The sequence below is a fragment of the Corythoichthys intestinalis genome, chromosome 18, assembly GCF_030265065.1.
Source record: "Corythoichthys intestinalis isolate RoL2023-P3 chromosome 18, ASM3026506v1, whole genome shotgun sequence".
NCBI classification, from domain to species: Eukaryota; Metazoa; Chordata; class Actinopteri; order Syngnathiformes; family Syngnathidae; genus Corythoichthys; species Corythoichthys intestinalis.
This window is the reverse complement of record NC_080412.1, coordinates 43,632,727-43,649,384: the sequence shown is the minus strand read 5'-3', so window position 1 is coordinate 43,649,384 and position 16,658 is coordinate 43,632,727. Positions and strand designations below refer to the sequence as shown.

The window sequence follows — 16,658 nt, the reverse complement described above, 5'->3', positions numbered from 1 at the left end:
TAGCATCGTTAAAGCGTTCCATGGCTAGAAAGACTTGTAGCTCTTAAAAGATAAATGTTAGTACAAGTTATAGAAATTTTATATTAAAATCCCTCTTAATGTTTTCGTTTTCATAAAATTTGTAAAATTTTCAATCAAAAAATAAACTAGTATCTTGCCATTGTTGATGTCAATAATTACACAAAGCTCATGGTGCTTAAACCCATAAAATCAGTCGCACCAAAGCGCCAGCAGAGGGAGACAAAAAACACAAGTAACAAGTGGACATGACACTGTGCTGTCATTTTAATCTGTTTGAGCGGAGCATGTGCGTTAATTGCGTCAAATATTTTAACGTGATTATTTTAAAAATTAATTACCGCCCGTTAACGCGATCATTTTGACAGCCCTAACATGAACATAAAAGAGTCTAGACTCTTGGTTAAAAACGAGAAAATGGGCAGTTATGGTTCATTTTACGTAAATTTTTCAAGCGAAAGTTTTGCTAATTTTTTCCATTCATTTTTTTCACGTTTTAACGTGCATGTATGATGCTATTTTATATAATAATTACCTTGAATCCTCGACCAAATCACTCTCAAGAAACTCCTGCCTGCTTGTATGCACGAAAACTTTCGTCATGTTTCCACCTAAATCCGGCGTTGCATCACAGCGTGTTTCAGTTTATCGCAGTGATAGCTAACTTTCTCGTCAACTGAAAATGAAGTCTATGTTTTCGTTTTTATAAAATTTGAAAAATTAGTTTAACTAGTCGGTCGCCATTGTTGTTGACGACGCAATACTCTCTGAGCGGTGACGTCACCGGGCAGCGCTGCCGTACTTCCACAGTGTCACTTGTTAGCTACATAAACATGTCGTTGGTTCTGCCCCTCCAATTGAACCCGAGCGGAAAAGTGATGAGCAGGACAGCATGTCAATATGTCACAAAACGAGCAGCAATTAAATGAAGGTCTCCAGCGGGATTGGAACCCACGTTTCCCGTGCCGCAGATGAGTGCGTAGACCACGGGACTATACTTCGCGGGATGTCTGAGTCAGGATTTTCATTATAATGCAATCGCAACCCACATATGTTGTCCGTCGAGGGGTAAAAACTGAACTGAAACTGAAAAAACTGAATCGGAGTTAGATTAAACACAGTTCACTTCAGACAGCATAGGGATTGCGTAAAAGGGTTAATTGCACACACATACAAAAATACGCGATCGCCAAAAGGCAGACATAAAAAAGGGTCCATGACAGTAGGTAGGAATCAATTATTAAAATAAAAAAAACAGGAAAAACAGCTGTGAAAGGCAGACAAACGGGGGGAAAAAAAGGCAATTATGCAACTAGCAACGAAGAGATATGCAAACTGTCAATTGGCAGCAAGTTAATATCTCGGCAAATCGCCTAGGATCGGTTTGAAGACACTGCTGATGGCTGGAATTGAATGCAGGTACGGCGTTGGTAACTCATCCCTCAGCTCTGTAACAGCAGCAGAATGTGACAAAATAATGTCGTCATACTAGCTTCGCTTGCAAGCTAGCTCAGCTATTCTCCCAGTCCAACCCAAACGCATCATCACCCCCAGTGTGAATTGCACGCGGAAAACATGGCACCCTCCGTAGGTCAAATCATGTACCCAACATAATAGATTTTCAAATCAATAGCAATAATATATGATTTTCTAATAACATATTTCAGTGAAAGAGAACAATTGTGGCTTAATAGAGCCTACAAGTCTTCAAGTCCGAGGTTCCCTTTAATTCGTCGGTTGCCATTAATGGCGAACGATCGCTGACAATTCAAATGGATTGGACGTTAATCGCCGTCAACGGCGGCCGATGAGTTTACGCATTGTACAAGTATAACCTCTGCTTTACTAGAGAAAACGTTAGGCTTGAAATGTGTTTTGGTACTTTAACAAACTCTTCTTTTGGCTTTGCTTGTTTGTACAGATTAACATTTTATTGCTCTTTCTTTATTAATATTCTAAACTCTTTAAAAAGATACTTGTAATTCCTTGTTGTATTTTCAGCACTATAAGGCGCACCTTCAATGAACGGCCTATTTTAAAACTGTTTTCATGTACAGGTAGTCCCCTAGTTACGAACGAGTTCCGTTCTTACGCTAGCAACGCAACCTGAATTTCCGCATGACGATAATACCAATAACGAGCAATAACGATCCAAAAAGTCCAAAAGTATTGTATTTTGTTTAACGGGGGGATACACTGCCCTCTAGTGGCAGCTTTGGGTCTGGCTGAACTGTCGTTCCAGATAAGGCTGTAAGTTGTTTCAGCTAATATACGTTTGTGTATACATTTGTAATTAAGTTTACAGCTACAGTTTGTGGAGTTAGGTGTGAGCGATTTGCTATAAGAATTGTAAATACGTTAGAATTCATAGCATTTAAGCTAGCGAACTTTTGTGATGCAAATTAGGCTAATTTAACCTACTAAATTTACATATTCATCACACTAGATGGACGTTTGAACACCAATCGTTTTTAGTTTTATTGTTAAAATCCGTGTTGTTTTGAACGGACGTGTACATATGTGTTACAGCTCTACAAATTGTCAAAAGTGAAGGAAGTAAAACCCGTCAAATAGCACAATTGCTTTGTTTGTCAAGCTAAACAACTTCACATTTAGTGAGGCAGAACATGTCATGTTAATAAAAGTAAAGTAAAAAATAAGATACTGTGAGGTACAATTAGGTACCTTTTGTGGGACTAAAGAAAAATGCCGGACAAAACACGGCGTTGTACAATCGGGTACGTCGTAACCCGGGCACTACCTGTATAGAGCGCACCGCATTATAAGGCAAAGTAGTAAGTAGCAGCAGTAGTAGTGGTTGGGGTTGCGTTATGCATCCACTAGATGGAGCTGCGCTAAATGAAAATGCCATGATTAACCAATATATAGGGCGCATCGCATTATAAGGAGCACTGTCAGCTTTCGAGAAAATTGAAGGCTTTTAGTTGCGTCTTATAGTGCGGAAAATACGGAAATTGTATCTATAACAAATGGGTTATTGGCATTTTAATTGTAGTTTGATGAAAGCTACAGGTCGATTCTTTTCGAAGCGGGTCGGATATACTAACATCTACGCTAGGTTCTCTGTTTCTCTGATGGACTTTTGGATTTTAGTTCTTTCAAGCAGTCATAATGTGGTTTAACCTATTAAACAATTTTTCCAACTAAAGATGAATCTTGTCGAGAAATATGGATTTCCTCACTGGCGTGCACACATAGAAACCAGGTGGTGCTCAAGCACTGGCCCTTGCCTTCTTAACCGAGAAAGTGCCCTTATCAATGTTACTGAGTCATGATCATTATTATGCTAGTAATGCATGTGCCCTCCAAGCCATGATCACTGTGAGAGCGCCCTCTGTCCTCCAAACACGGAAACACACGGCGTCCTGTGTGACCAACTGCCCATCATTTGACAACGTAAACGTGCAACACGGACATGAAGACGCCACATTACTTGCAGCAGGAGCGGCACAGTACAGTTAACTTCCATCAATGCCCTCTCCTCGCCTCCACCTGCAGCCCCTACGCAGAGGTAACACATAATGTGTCACTTGCTTAACTATCTGTTTTGTGAAGAAGCCTTTGTCTTTGTGCAACTCTCTAAATTAGCCGAATGCCCAGTTCCACCCGTTAGTGTTGTTTTGACAGCCCTTTTCAATATTGTTTTAGTCTTTTGGACAATAACACTTATTAGTCTAAGTCATATCTTCGTCAAGTTTTTGTTGACAAAGAATCAAGACTAAATTTGTCAAGTTATAGTCGACGTTTACTGAAAATATTTTCGTCAGTAAAATATAACAAATTTAAAAAAGACTCCAAAATTTCCAACAATTTTGAATGAACATTGACAGACGAGCACATATTGTAGCGTCTACAAGGACAACACCAACTGATTGATAATAGAAACTAAGCAGGAAAAAAAGGACATTAATTTCAATTAATTATACCCACCTGGACCTGGAGCTGTATGTAAAAAAAAATGTTGTCCAAGAGTTTAAGAGGACGCTCGCCGTTCCCAAAATGCAATGCTAATGCCAAGAGTTACATTTAGTGTAATCATCACTGAGCACAGACCAGTGAAGGCTAAAGCAACATTGTATATTCTTTCTGGTTTAAATCTCAGAGTTAGCATAGAATTAAACTGTGTGAACTTGCTAACCCGCAAAACAGCTGCGGTCCACAAGGAACAACAAAGTCAAGCTAACCGTCCCTCATTTGGGTCATTGTTTGCATTATGTGCATTACGGTAATGCAAGTGGACCCATTATTGCATTGCCGTAATGCACATAATGCAAACAATGACCCGAATGAGGGATGGCTAGCTTGTCTTGTGGACCGCAGTAGTTTTTTGGGTTAGCAAGTTCAGACAGTTAATTTTATGCTAACACTGGGATTTAAGCCAGAAAAAATATACAATGTTGCTTTCACCTTCAAAGGTCTGTGCTGAGTGATGATCACACTAAATATAACTCGTAGCGTTAGCATTGCATTTTGCGAATGGCGAGCGTCCTCTTAAACTATCATTTCTTTTTTTTTTTTTTAGTAAAGGAAATTGCACTTCAAAATGTTTTAGTAGTTTTTGAAAACAAAGGTTTGAACCGAACGTTGTATCACCTGAACCAATAAACGTGAAGTGTGTATAAGCCACAAACTGTATGTAAAAAAAAAAGTTGTCCGAGAGTTTAGAGGATGCTCGCCGTTAGCATTAGCCTAATGCTAACGTAAACCTGAATGCTATACTCAAGCTATGAGTTACATTTAGTGTGTGATGATCACTCAGCACAGACCTTTAAAGGCTAAAGCAACATTGGATATTCTCTCTTGCAAAGATAAGAAAACAAATCTTACCGTGTGTGTAAAATGTTACACAGAGTGAACATTTCATGGAAACTATGGCACATTTTCGCCTAGTTCTCGTGTCGTCAGACGAAGACTGGCATTTGTATCCTTATGTCTTAGTCTCAGACTACATTTTTAGCTCGTTATCTTTTCAGCGTCATGAGCTAAGCTCCCACAAAGAAGTCGCGCAGCCTAGTGAGAGAGAGAGAGAAAAGGTAGAGGGCTTCTAGCTAGAATCTAGCTAGATGTCTAGCTAGAATGTAGCTCCAACGTCTTAGCGAGGACAGTACAATGACGTATAATTAAGGGTGTAACGGTACATGTAAAAGTATTGAACCGTTTCGGTACGTGGTGCTCGGTTCGGAACGGACGCGTAATGAACGAGTTTCTGAAGTAATATAACCCTTACTTTTCAAGGCTGTGAGTCGCTCGGGTTACAGTTTCCTTGTTTAGATTATATTTACTCCGTCTTCTCTACTATAATGAGGACCACCAAGGTAGGACAGTATAACCCAGAAACGTCAACGGCGCGACAACGTGGCCGCTGCGAGAACGCAGTGAGACGCGGGCGTTAGAGTCAATCAGCCAATGCACACCAGTCGCAGTGCGGCTGCGTGTTCGATGCGTCCCAGAAGCGGCTCAACGCGACGGACGCGAAAAGAACGGCAGAGTTTATTATTTGACGCGAGACGCGGCCCTTTGCGTCAATACTACTACTGGTGGCAAGGATCGGGCAGACCAGAAGTCACTCATGTAAAAATACGGTGGATCCGGTCGATTTTCAAACTAATATGCAATTGTAACCAACTTTTTGAGTCCATCAGATCTCTTGAGTGGTAGATCGGGGCACAGTTGACTTGTCTTTGTTGATTAACTGCTGTCTTCTCTGCTATAATAATAGCCAACACAGCCCCACGTTCAATACAAAACCCTCCTACCACAACAAAACAAGTAGGAACTAATATTCACATAGGAACTAAAGTTATACAACATAAAATATACAATATAAATGAATACTACATCACATTTGTAAAATATAAACACATAATAGAATAATAGCCCATTTCAATAAAATAAATTGAAATGAGCTAAAACACCAGTAATCAAATAATAAGAATAATACACAGATCCTGCTTACACAATTAAATTTATTAATTTCTGTGTGGCGCTTTAACTTGAGAAAATCCACCAATAAAGCTTTTGAAAACCGTTCATAAGAAAAAAAAATGTTTCATTGAGGCATTTCATTTGTAAAATACATGTTAATATCTTTGTCATTGGGACTGCTTTTCTCTTTAGCACAGGACTTCTTTTTTCTTCTTTCTTTCAGAAAGAAAGCTGACCAATACGCGGGGTCTGAAAGGCAAATTGTTGTTGGATTATTATCTTTGAATACCCGAATTCTAGCTTTGTATAGGCTAATGTTCCTATTGTTGAAAGCACAAGTGTAATAAACAACTAGCACATTTATATTTTGCATTTTGTTTTCTTACTGTACCGAAAATGAACCGAACCGTGACCTCAAAACCGAGGTACGTACCGAACCGAGATTTTTGTGTACCGTTACACCCCTACGTATAATACATGTTTTTGGATAGAGATAGAGATAGAGCATAGGAAGGGAACTCGAGGACTACCTGTAATATGTTAAATCCACGACCACGTACATCGGTATCAGAACTCTTATTTCTAATTCCTGAAAGAAATCTATCGAGAATTGCCAAACTACCCGAAAGACATTTTATTCCCGCTGTGTTACTATAGTTTATATTACAAGTGCTGCTTTATCCTAATCTTCCGCTCCCTCTTGTGACCTTCCCCCACTTGTTAGCATCAAATGACTATACAGAGTGGATAAATAAACATGGCTAAATCATTCAGTTGTTTCTTCAAGCGGAAAAACAAACACTCCAGCACGGGAGGTCAGTGCCTCCGAATTCACTTCTGACACATCCGATGTGTTTGTGCGTGCGTCCTCCAAATGGCTTGCCTGTTTGTTTCATGGCTGCTCCTTTGTTTTCTCACCACGGATTACCGCGGCAGAGATAAGACGAGTTGCAAATATTATTACAGTGCCCGCCTCTCTCTGTGTAAACACATGTACAGCCCCGTGTCCGGTGCTTAACTATTTCATCACACACCATGTACAATATGGATACAGATACGCATGGGCGGAGTTTGAATTTTGTGGCAGGGGGGTTTCATGGTCCACATCTTCAATCCTTAGTTCTCGCGCAGTAGTTGTTGTCACTTTTGAAAGCTTACGTTTGAAAAAAAATTGCGTGTATCCATCTTGCCTCTTCTGTCCTCAGGTGTTTTTGTTTTTTTGTTTTTTTTGGGCTAAGGTGCTAGTCACATAAACTGTTTGAAAAATAATTTTGACCCATTATAAAAATATGTTTCTTGTTCATTTCATTCAATTTTGTTGTCTGTTTTATTGCTTTACAACTTTTATAGACGACATTTTACCGGCAAAGTCTTAATTTTTAAATTCACATATTGGAAAGTCAAGTGTCCTCGTTTTTGGGAATCAAGATATGGTCACCCTAGTCTACATGGACAACGCTAACTTGGTGAAAATACACTCTCAGTAAAAAAACAATACATTATTTTCAATTAATTATACCCACCTGGAGGCCACGGACTGTATGTTAAAAAAAAAGTTGTCCGAGAGTTTAAGAGGAGCTGTTAACCAGTGCTTAATTTGAAAATCATAAGGTGCCGCAACAAAAAGCACATTTGACAGCGCGGGGTAGACGAGACGGGCACAGGTTCCGGAACATACGCAGAAAATGGTGCTGAAAACAACACGCAAATGCCCACTTGCCATGCTGTGGGACTAACAAACCTCAATTTCGGATAATATCCATGGTATAAATGTTATGACAACAATTTACAATTATTTAGCCTATACTCTGCACAGCATGGGCAATCGCCCACATAACTACAGGTGAAACTTACAGTACACAGTCAGCAATTAGTTTTTCGAGTTTTATCCCCCCGTCTTCTCTGGCCCCAAAGTTCCCACCGCCTTACAAATTGTGCAGCCCAAACCTGAATTTCCCATAAGGGTACTGGCCTGTTTCTCCGGCTGTTAGTGGTCCACCTGGCAAACTGCTGGTGCTGTAGCTGGCCCCCACTCCGGGTGATGCAGAACCTGACCAGCCGCTGCCTTGGTAGCAGCCTCCTGCCCCGGCTTGGCTGGCTGTCCGTGAACCTGGCTAGCTGCTGCGGCGCTAGCCTACTGCTACACATGGTGTTCTGGTAAAGTTGGCGAACCGTCCTACATGAGGCAAATTTACACTCAAAGTACTACCGTGCGCTCTCAACTTAAGAAAATACTTAAATGTACAGTGCCTTGCAAAAGTATTCGGCCCCCTTGAACCTTGCAACCTTTCGCCACATTTCAGGCTTCAAACATAAAGATATAAAATTTTAATTTTTTGTCAAGAATCAACAACAAGTGGGACACAATCGTGAAGTGGAAGAAAATTTATTGGATAATTTAGACTTTTTTAACAAATAAAAAACTGAAAAGTGGGGCGTGCAATATTATTCGGCCCCCTTGCGTTAATACTTTGTAGCGCCACCTTTTGCTCCAATTACAGCTGCAAGTCGCTTGGGGTATGTTTCTATCAGTTTTGCAAATCGAGAGACTGACATTCTTGCCCATTCTTCCTTGCAAAACAGCTCGAGCTCAGTGAGGTTGGATGGAGAGTGTTTGTGAACAGCAGTCTTCCGCTCTTTCCACAGATTCTCGATTGGATTTAGGTCTGGACTTTGACTTGGCCATTCTAACACCTGGATACGTTTATTTTTGAACCATTCCATTGTAGATTTGGCTTTATGTTTTGGATCATTGTCCTGTTGGAAGATAAATCTCCGTCCCAGTCTCAGGTCTTGTGCAGATGCCAACAGGTTTTCGTCCAGAATGTTCCTGTATTTGGCTGCCTCCATCTTCCCTGTCCCTGCTGAAGAAAAGCAGGCCCAAACCATGATGCTGCCACCACCATGTTTGACAGTGGGGATGGTGTGTTCAGGGTGATGAGCTGTGTTGCTTTTACGCCAAACATATCGTTTTGCATTGTGGCTAAAAAGTTCAATTTTGGTTTCATCTGACCAGAGCACCTTCTTCCACATGTTTGGTGTGTCTCCCAGGTGGCTTGTGGCAAACTTTAAACGAGACTTTTTATGGATATCTTTGAGAAATGGCTTTCTTCTTGCCACTCTTCCATAAAGGCCAGATTTGTGCAGTGTACGACTGATTGTTGTCCTATGGACAGACTCTCCCACCTCAGCTGTAGATCTCTGCAGTTCATCCAGAGTGATCATGGGCCTCTTGGCTGCATCTCTGATCAGTTTTCTCCTTGTTTGAGAAGAAAGTTTGGAAGGAAGGCCGGGTCTTGGTAGATTTGCAGTGGTCTGATGCTCCTTCCATTTCAATATGATGGCTTGCACAGTGCTCCTTGAGATGTTTAAAGCTTGGGAAATCTTTTTGTATCCAAATCCGGCTTTAAACTTCTCCACAACAGTATCTCGCACCTGCCTGGTGTGTTCCTTGGTTTTCATAATGCTCTCTGCACTTTAAACAGAACCCTGAGACTATCACAGAGCAGGTGCATTTATACGGAGACTTGATTACACACAGGTGGATTCTATTTATCACCATCGGTCATTTAGGACAACATTGGATCATTCAGAGATCCTCACTGAACTTCTGGAGTGAGTTTGCTGCACTGAAAGTAAAGGGGCCGAATAATATTGCACGCCCCACTTTTCAGTTTTTTATTTGTTAAAAAAGTTGAAATTATCCAATAAATGTTGTTCCACTTCACGATTGTGTCCCACTTGTTGTTGATTCTTGACAAAAAAATTAAATTTCATATCTTTATGTTTGAAGCCTGAAATGTGGCGAAAGGTTGCAAGATTCAAGGGGGCTGAATACTTTTGCAAGGCACTGTAGTTATATCAAATAAGGACGGTTTCAATACGCTAAGTGACTAATGTGGCCACCTGCTTTAAAGCTTCCACCAAAAAGCACAATGGTTAAAAGTATGAGAGGGAAATACATGCAAAAAGTATTTTTGAGGCAATGAAAAGGTAATCAAAATCTCAATAAAAACAAAAATAGTGACTTCTTACCAATTTTAACTGATGTGCTCATGAGTGCGGATACTTGCGCAAACGCACTGAGCATTGTGGAGACCAGAGGTCTCCAAACCGGTCTTCGAGGGCCGCCGTGGGTCCTGTTTTTTGTTCATAGCCATCAAGCACAGACCTTTTAACCAATGTGTTTTTTTCTAAAACAAGCAGCACCTGACTGCAATCAACTGATTACACTTATAAAACACCAGATTGGTGAAAAGGTGTGGTCTTGTTTTGTTGGAGTGAAATCCTGCACCCACGGTGGCCCGATGTGGAATAGTTTGGAGATCACTGGTGTAGACGTTTCGCCGCATAGGAAGGAGTTGCCGAACACCAGTCCTGCCCAGTACCCGGTTGTTGCCTTTCTGACTCGTTTTGAACCATCTTCCTTCTTTTTGAAAAAAAGACATTAAATGCAACTGTCTTTTTGGCATGTTGAAATACCATGTGATCCTGGCTGCTTGCTCCCAAGGTGCCTCAAAATGGCGTACCGCACGCAGGCTATTTTTAGACCGTGACGTCGCATCGTAAAGCGGAAGTAAAGCCGAAGTGGGACATTATAGACCCGCCCTCGCATAGACCCAACATAATTAGTGCTACTTTTCTCCGGTAATCTTTCAAAACCGAACATGCCGATCACGCCTTTGCTTTTTTGGAACTTGTAGAAACGACTCTAGACATTACGACACATGAGGATGTTTTCTTCATACGTTTCCGAAAACCAAAAACTCGGGAGGAAAAAATGTGAAGACCGAATCAACTTGCGCGGACTTTAACACCAGCTCGGCGAATCCATTCACGTTTCATATGCAGTAAACATTATGTTGGGTTGGCATGGTCTTTCAGAGGACAAAGAGGTAAGCCATTTTTATATTTTGAACTTATTTTTTTTAGCGTAACGTTGTGCCGTACTGCTTCTGTCTGACAATGAATGACCTGAAAAGAATTACAATGGTATCTGACTGCCACTGTTACCGTTTATGTTATATATATTAAAAAAAACAACTTTAGTAAGGGGGAAGTGTAAATAAATTATAGGATTAAGATGTGTTATCAAAGAAAAAATTAAAAGTGTTCGTTGGCTGTCACTGAGTAGCATTTGCGATCGCTACACAAAGCTAACTAAATTACCCCCAAGAACGGTAAGAGACGTAGGACAACCAGAGGATATATAAGACAGACAGGGCTGATGGTAAAGGATAGCTTGTTGAAACAAGAGAATGTCATTGTCAGTCGCGTCGATAAAAAAGCTAAAGCTATGCTTAGATCGGCTCGTTTTTTTCGTCTTTTTCAGCCTTCGAGACTCAAGCCATCTCTTTAACTGAACATTTTTATGTTCTTCCACATCTTTGCCAGTCAATTTGGCACCAGGCACCTCATTTTCGGAGAGAATTGGTAGGTTTAGCTCTGTAAACATCTCCTTCGTACACATTCATTTCCTATAAGGGACAAACGGACAAAACAAGGTTCCCAGGGCCTTTGGAAGCGAACACACAAAAATACACATGGTCCCAGGTGTGTGAGACCAAGATTGAGCTTTTTGGCAACAAACACTCTAAGTGGATCTGGCGTGCCACGAAAGATGCGCATGCTGAAAAGCACCTCATACCCACTGTGAAGTATGGGGGTGGGTCAGTGATGCTGTGGGGCTGTTTCGCTTCCAAAGGCCCTGGGAACCTTGTTCGGGTGCATGGCATTATGAATGCTTTGAAATACCAGGACATTTTAAATCAAAATCTGTTGCCCTCTGCCCGAAAGCTGAAGATGGGTCGTCACTGGGTCTTTCAGCAGGACAATGACCCTAAAAATATGGCCAAATCTACACAGAAATGGTTCACCAGACACAAAATCAAGCTCCTCCCATGGCCATCTCAGTCCCCAGACCTTGTTTTGTTGGTAAAACGGGGTTGTACAAAGTATTAACACCACGGGTGCTAATAATTCTGACACACATTATTTGATGTCAAATAATTTTTTTCTTTATGTGGGATTTTTTCCCCACTGAATGAATGCACTTGTATTGAAGGTTGGATTTTTCTCTTTTTTTTCCATTAAGGTCCCATATTATTTCAATTAAAAAAAAATATTGGAAGCTAAAAAACACAATTATGGAGGGCACTATATAAAATAAACCATTACAATGCCACTTTAATTAAACGAATACTCGAAGCAACAAAATTTAATTTGAATATTTTTTTCTCAGCGAATACTCGAGTTAATCGATTAACCGTTGCAGCACTATTATGAATAATTCCCCCTCAATGGGCTGAAGTGAGATGAAACCATTCTCCTGCCGATGTCATCCTCCTGTTGGGGACGCTAGACCCCTATAATGGTGGGCTTGGCTAAACAGCAGATTAAAAGACTAATTTCTAGTTATCTGTGCTTTCACAATTTATTTTATATAGTCGAATCGTCTCAAAATATGATTCTAATTCACATAATAATGCTATTTAAGAATTTTTTTATCGTGTCGTATGCACTTTAGCGGCTAAAGCAACTTCATGGAGACTGGAGACGACACACTGGTGAGTTGGGGGGTGGGGCCCAGCATGTCACATTAGTGAAACAAACAGACACTGCTATGATGCAGGTTAACTGCATATTAAAATGTCACACATTGTGAACATGTGACAGAAACTATTGCGCATTTTCGTCTCGTCAGACAAAAACTGGCGTTCATTTCGATATGTTTTAGTTTCCCAAAACACGTATTTAGCTCGTTACCATCATGAAAACAACGCTGGGGACCAGATTGGACCCTTGCTTCCGGCCCGCGGACTGTACATTTGCCACCCCTGATCTAGATGATAGCTCAGAGACAAATGCCTTGGTTCAAAGTCCATTTCTGCACTGATTAACGACTTCAAGGCAGACACATTAAGTGTTATGATCATTTATAATATGAGCTGTTCACAATCTGCCCACCCGCTCTCATTTGAATATACACTTACATAAGGGACTCTCTCCATCTCTCCAGCGAGCTTCTGTAGAAGCCGCCTTAATCTCTTTTTTTGATTGTCAACAAGAATATCAGAGCCACATGTCCCTAAAGACTTTGTCCTTTTTTTTTTGCATCCACTCCTTTAGGTTAATTAACACCTCTCATCTCTCTCGGCCCGTCCCTCATGATCTTTTCAAGTTTTCAAAGGTGTCGTTCCTCCCGCACTCGTCTCCCTCTGGCTCAAAACGCTGATGACCTTAATCCTTCTCAGGCGCTAATTACTCGATATTGCTTTTTCACGCAAGAGGCAACAGACCGTAAACTCAATCCAGACAATACAAACTATCAATTTTGTTGATGATGGCGTGATAAAACGCTACCGAGTGCTGAAATGTGGCACTTGATGATGAGCTCTAGCTGACAAAGTCTTCCTTTTACCAATGATATGGTATGAATAGAATCAAGTTGGAAATAGGGGAAGAGATTTCAGCGATGTGCTCGAAAAGGAATGGAAAAATTAGATAAGGGGCTCCTTCAAAAAAAAAAAAAACGGGAGCATAGCACAGTGTTGTGTCCACTTCCACACTGGTCTCTTTGTACCAAACCCGGCTTTGACATCAATTGGGTCAAAGCGGGGAGGGAGGGAAAGCGGGCAGCAGCTGGACCTGACTGTCAATGTCACCCTTGTTAGACAACTTCATCAATGTCCATCACTGGCATTTCCATTTGTTTTGCTACCTATTACCTTGCGCACCTCTTATCTCTCTTCATTGCTCTAAAAGTTAATTACGATGTAGAGGAAAATCAACAGCTTCCCTTCTTATCTTTATTATTGTGTAGCTTAAAACTACTTCATTACAACAACACTGTAGTGCAAACATATCATAGGAAGGGACAACACACCAGTGCACCGAAGGACGTGACATGAACAATAATTTGACAAAGACTAAAAAGGAAAACCGGGGATCTAATACAGTGGTATGAAAAATTATCTGAACTTTTTGGAATGTCTCACATTTCTGCATAAAATCACCATCAAATGTGATCTGATCTTTGTCAAAATCACACAGATGAAAAAACAGGTTCTGCTTTAAAAAAGTAAAACCAGGGATCTAATACAGTGGTATGAAAAACTGTCTGAACTTTTTGGAATGTCTCACATTTCTGCATAAAATCCCCATCAAATGTGATCAGATCTTTGTCAAAATCACACAGATGAAAAAACAGGTTCTGCTTTTAAAAAGTAAAACCAGGGATCTAAAACAGTGGTATGAAAAAGTGTCTGAACCTTTTGGAATTTCTCACATTTCTGCATAAAAACCATAAAATGTGATCTGATCTTTGTCAAAATCACACAGATGAAAAAACTCCGCTTTAACTAAAACCACCAAAACATTTATAAGTTTTCTGATTTTAATGAGGATAGCATGCAAACAATGACAGAAGGGGGGAAAATAAGTAAGTGAACCCTCTGCCTAAGAAGACTTAAAGAGCAATTGAAACCACTTTTTACCAAACATTTTAAGACAGGTGTGTGCCCAATCACTGATGAGTGGTTTAAAGCTGCCCACTATAAAACACACACCTGGTAAGAATTATCTTGATGAGAAGAAGCTTTGTCTGATGTGCATCATGGCTCAGTCAAAAGAGCGGTCTGGAGACCTGAGATCCAGGATTGTTGATTTGTAAAAAGCTGGGAAAGGATACAAAACCATCTCTAAAAGTCTGGATGTTTATCACTGGACAGTCAGAGAAGTTGTCTACAAATGGAGAGAGTTTGGCACTGTTGCTTCTCTCCCAAGAGTGGCCGTCCACCAAAGATGATGCCAAGATTCAGCGCAGAATACTCAGAGGTAAAAAATAACCCTAGAGTGTCTGCTAAAGACTTACATAAATGACTGGCACAGTCCAATATCTCTGTGCACACATCAACTATATGTAAAACTATGGCCATCACAGAGGAAGCCACTGCTGTCTAAAAAAGACATGGTTGCTCATTTATGTTTGCAAAATGGCACTTGGACATTCCACAGAAGTTTTGGCAAAATATTTGTAGACTGATGAAACCAAAGTTGAATTGTTTGGGAGTAACACACAACGTCACGTGCGGAGGAAAAATGGAACAGCTCACCAACATCAAACCCTAATCCCCACCATGAAGCATGGTGGCGGGAGCATCATGATTTGGGGCTGTTTTGCTGCCTCAGGGCCTGGACAACTTGCAATCATTAATGGAAGAATGAATTCAAAAGTTTATCAGGATGTTTTGCAGGGAAAACCTGAGGCCGTCTGTCAGACAGTTAAAGCTAAAAAAAACGATGTAGGCTGCAACAAGACAACGATCCAAAACATAGAAGTAAATCAACTTCAGAATGGTTTCAGAAGAACAAAATAAACATTCTGGAGTGGCCAAGTCAAAGTCCAGACTTGAACCCCATTGAGATGCTGTGGCATGACCTAAAGACAACGATTCATGCCAGACATCTCAGGAATCTGAGTGAACTACAGCAATTTTGTAGAGAAGAATGGGCCAAGATTAGTCCTGATCGATGTGCCAGACTGATCTGCAGCTACAGGAAGCATCTGGTTGAAGTTATTGCTGCCAAAGGGGGGGCACAAAATATTAAATAAAATATAAAATATGTGCTGTGGCAGTTAGTCAAATAGAAGAACGCTTACTTTAAAAACACCATTTGATGATGGTAGACCGGGGCTCAGCAACCCGCGGCTCTAGAGCCACATCTGCTGCCCTAGTGGCTCTCTGGAGCTTTTTCAAAAATGTTTGAAAATGGTAAAAGATGGGGCGAAAGCGTATACTTTGACTTGGCCACTCCAGAACATGCATTTTCTTCTTCTGAAACCATTCTGAAGTTGATTTACTTCTGTGTTTTGGATCATTGTCTTGTTGCAGCATCCATCCTTTTTTTAGCTTCGACTCTCTGATAGACATCCTCAGGTTTTCTTACAAATCTTTTGAATTCATTCTTCCATTAATGATTGAAAGTTGTCCAGGCCCTGAGGCAGCTAAACAGCCCCAAATCAAGATGCTTCCTCCACCATGCTTCACGGTGGGGATGAGGTGTTGATGTCATTGAGGTGTTCCATTTTTCCTCCACACATGACGTTGTGTTATTCCCAAGCAATTCAACTTTGGTTTCATCAGTCCACAAAATATTTTGCCAAAACTTCTGTGGAGTCTCCAAGTGCCTTTTTGCGAACATTAAATGAGAAGCAATGTTTTTTTTTAGACAGCAGTGGCTTCCTCCGTGGAGTCCTCCCATGAACACCATTCAATGTTTTCCATATAGTTGCTGTGTGCACAGAGATACTGGACTGTGCCAGTGGTTTCTGTAAGCAGACACTCTAGGGTTCTTTTTTATTTCTCAGAGTATTCTGCGCTGACCTCTTGGTGTCACCTTTGGTGGACGGCCATTCCTTGCCAGAGAAGCAACAGTGCCAAATTCTCTCTATTTGTAGACAACTTCTCTGAATGTCTATAATGCACAACCAGACTTTTAGAGATGGTTTTGTATCCTTTCACAGCTTTATACAAATCAACAATCTTTGATAGCAGGTCTTCAGACAGCTCTTTTGACCGAGCCATGATGCACATCAGACAATGCATCAAACATCAAGACATTTCTTACCAGGTGTGTGTTTTATAGTAGGCAGGGCAGCTTTAAACCTCTCATCAGTGATTGGGCACACACCT

The 16,658-nt window shown here is 40.7% G+C and overlaps 1 protein-coding gene across 1 annotated transcript in view; it reads right to left on the bottom strand.

Moving 5' to 3' along the window:
* cchcr1 (coiled-coil alpha-helical rod protein 1) overlaps window positions 1-16,658 on the bottom strand; it is a 172,116-nt gene that overhangs the window by 99,592 nt on the left and 55,866 nt on the right. The window lies entirely within an intron of this gene.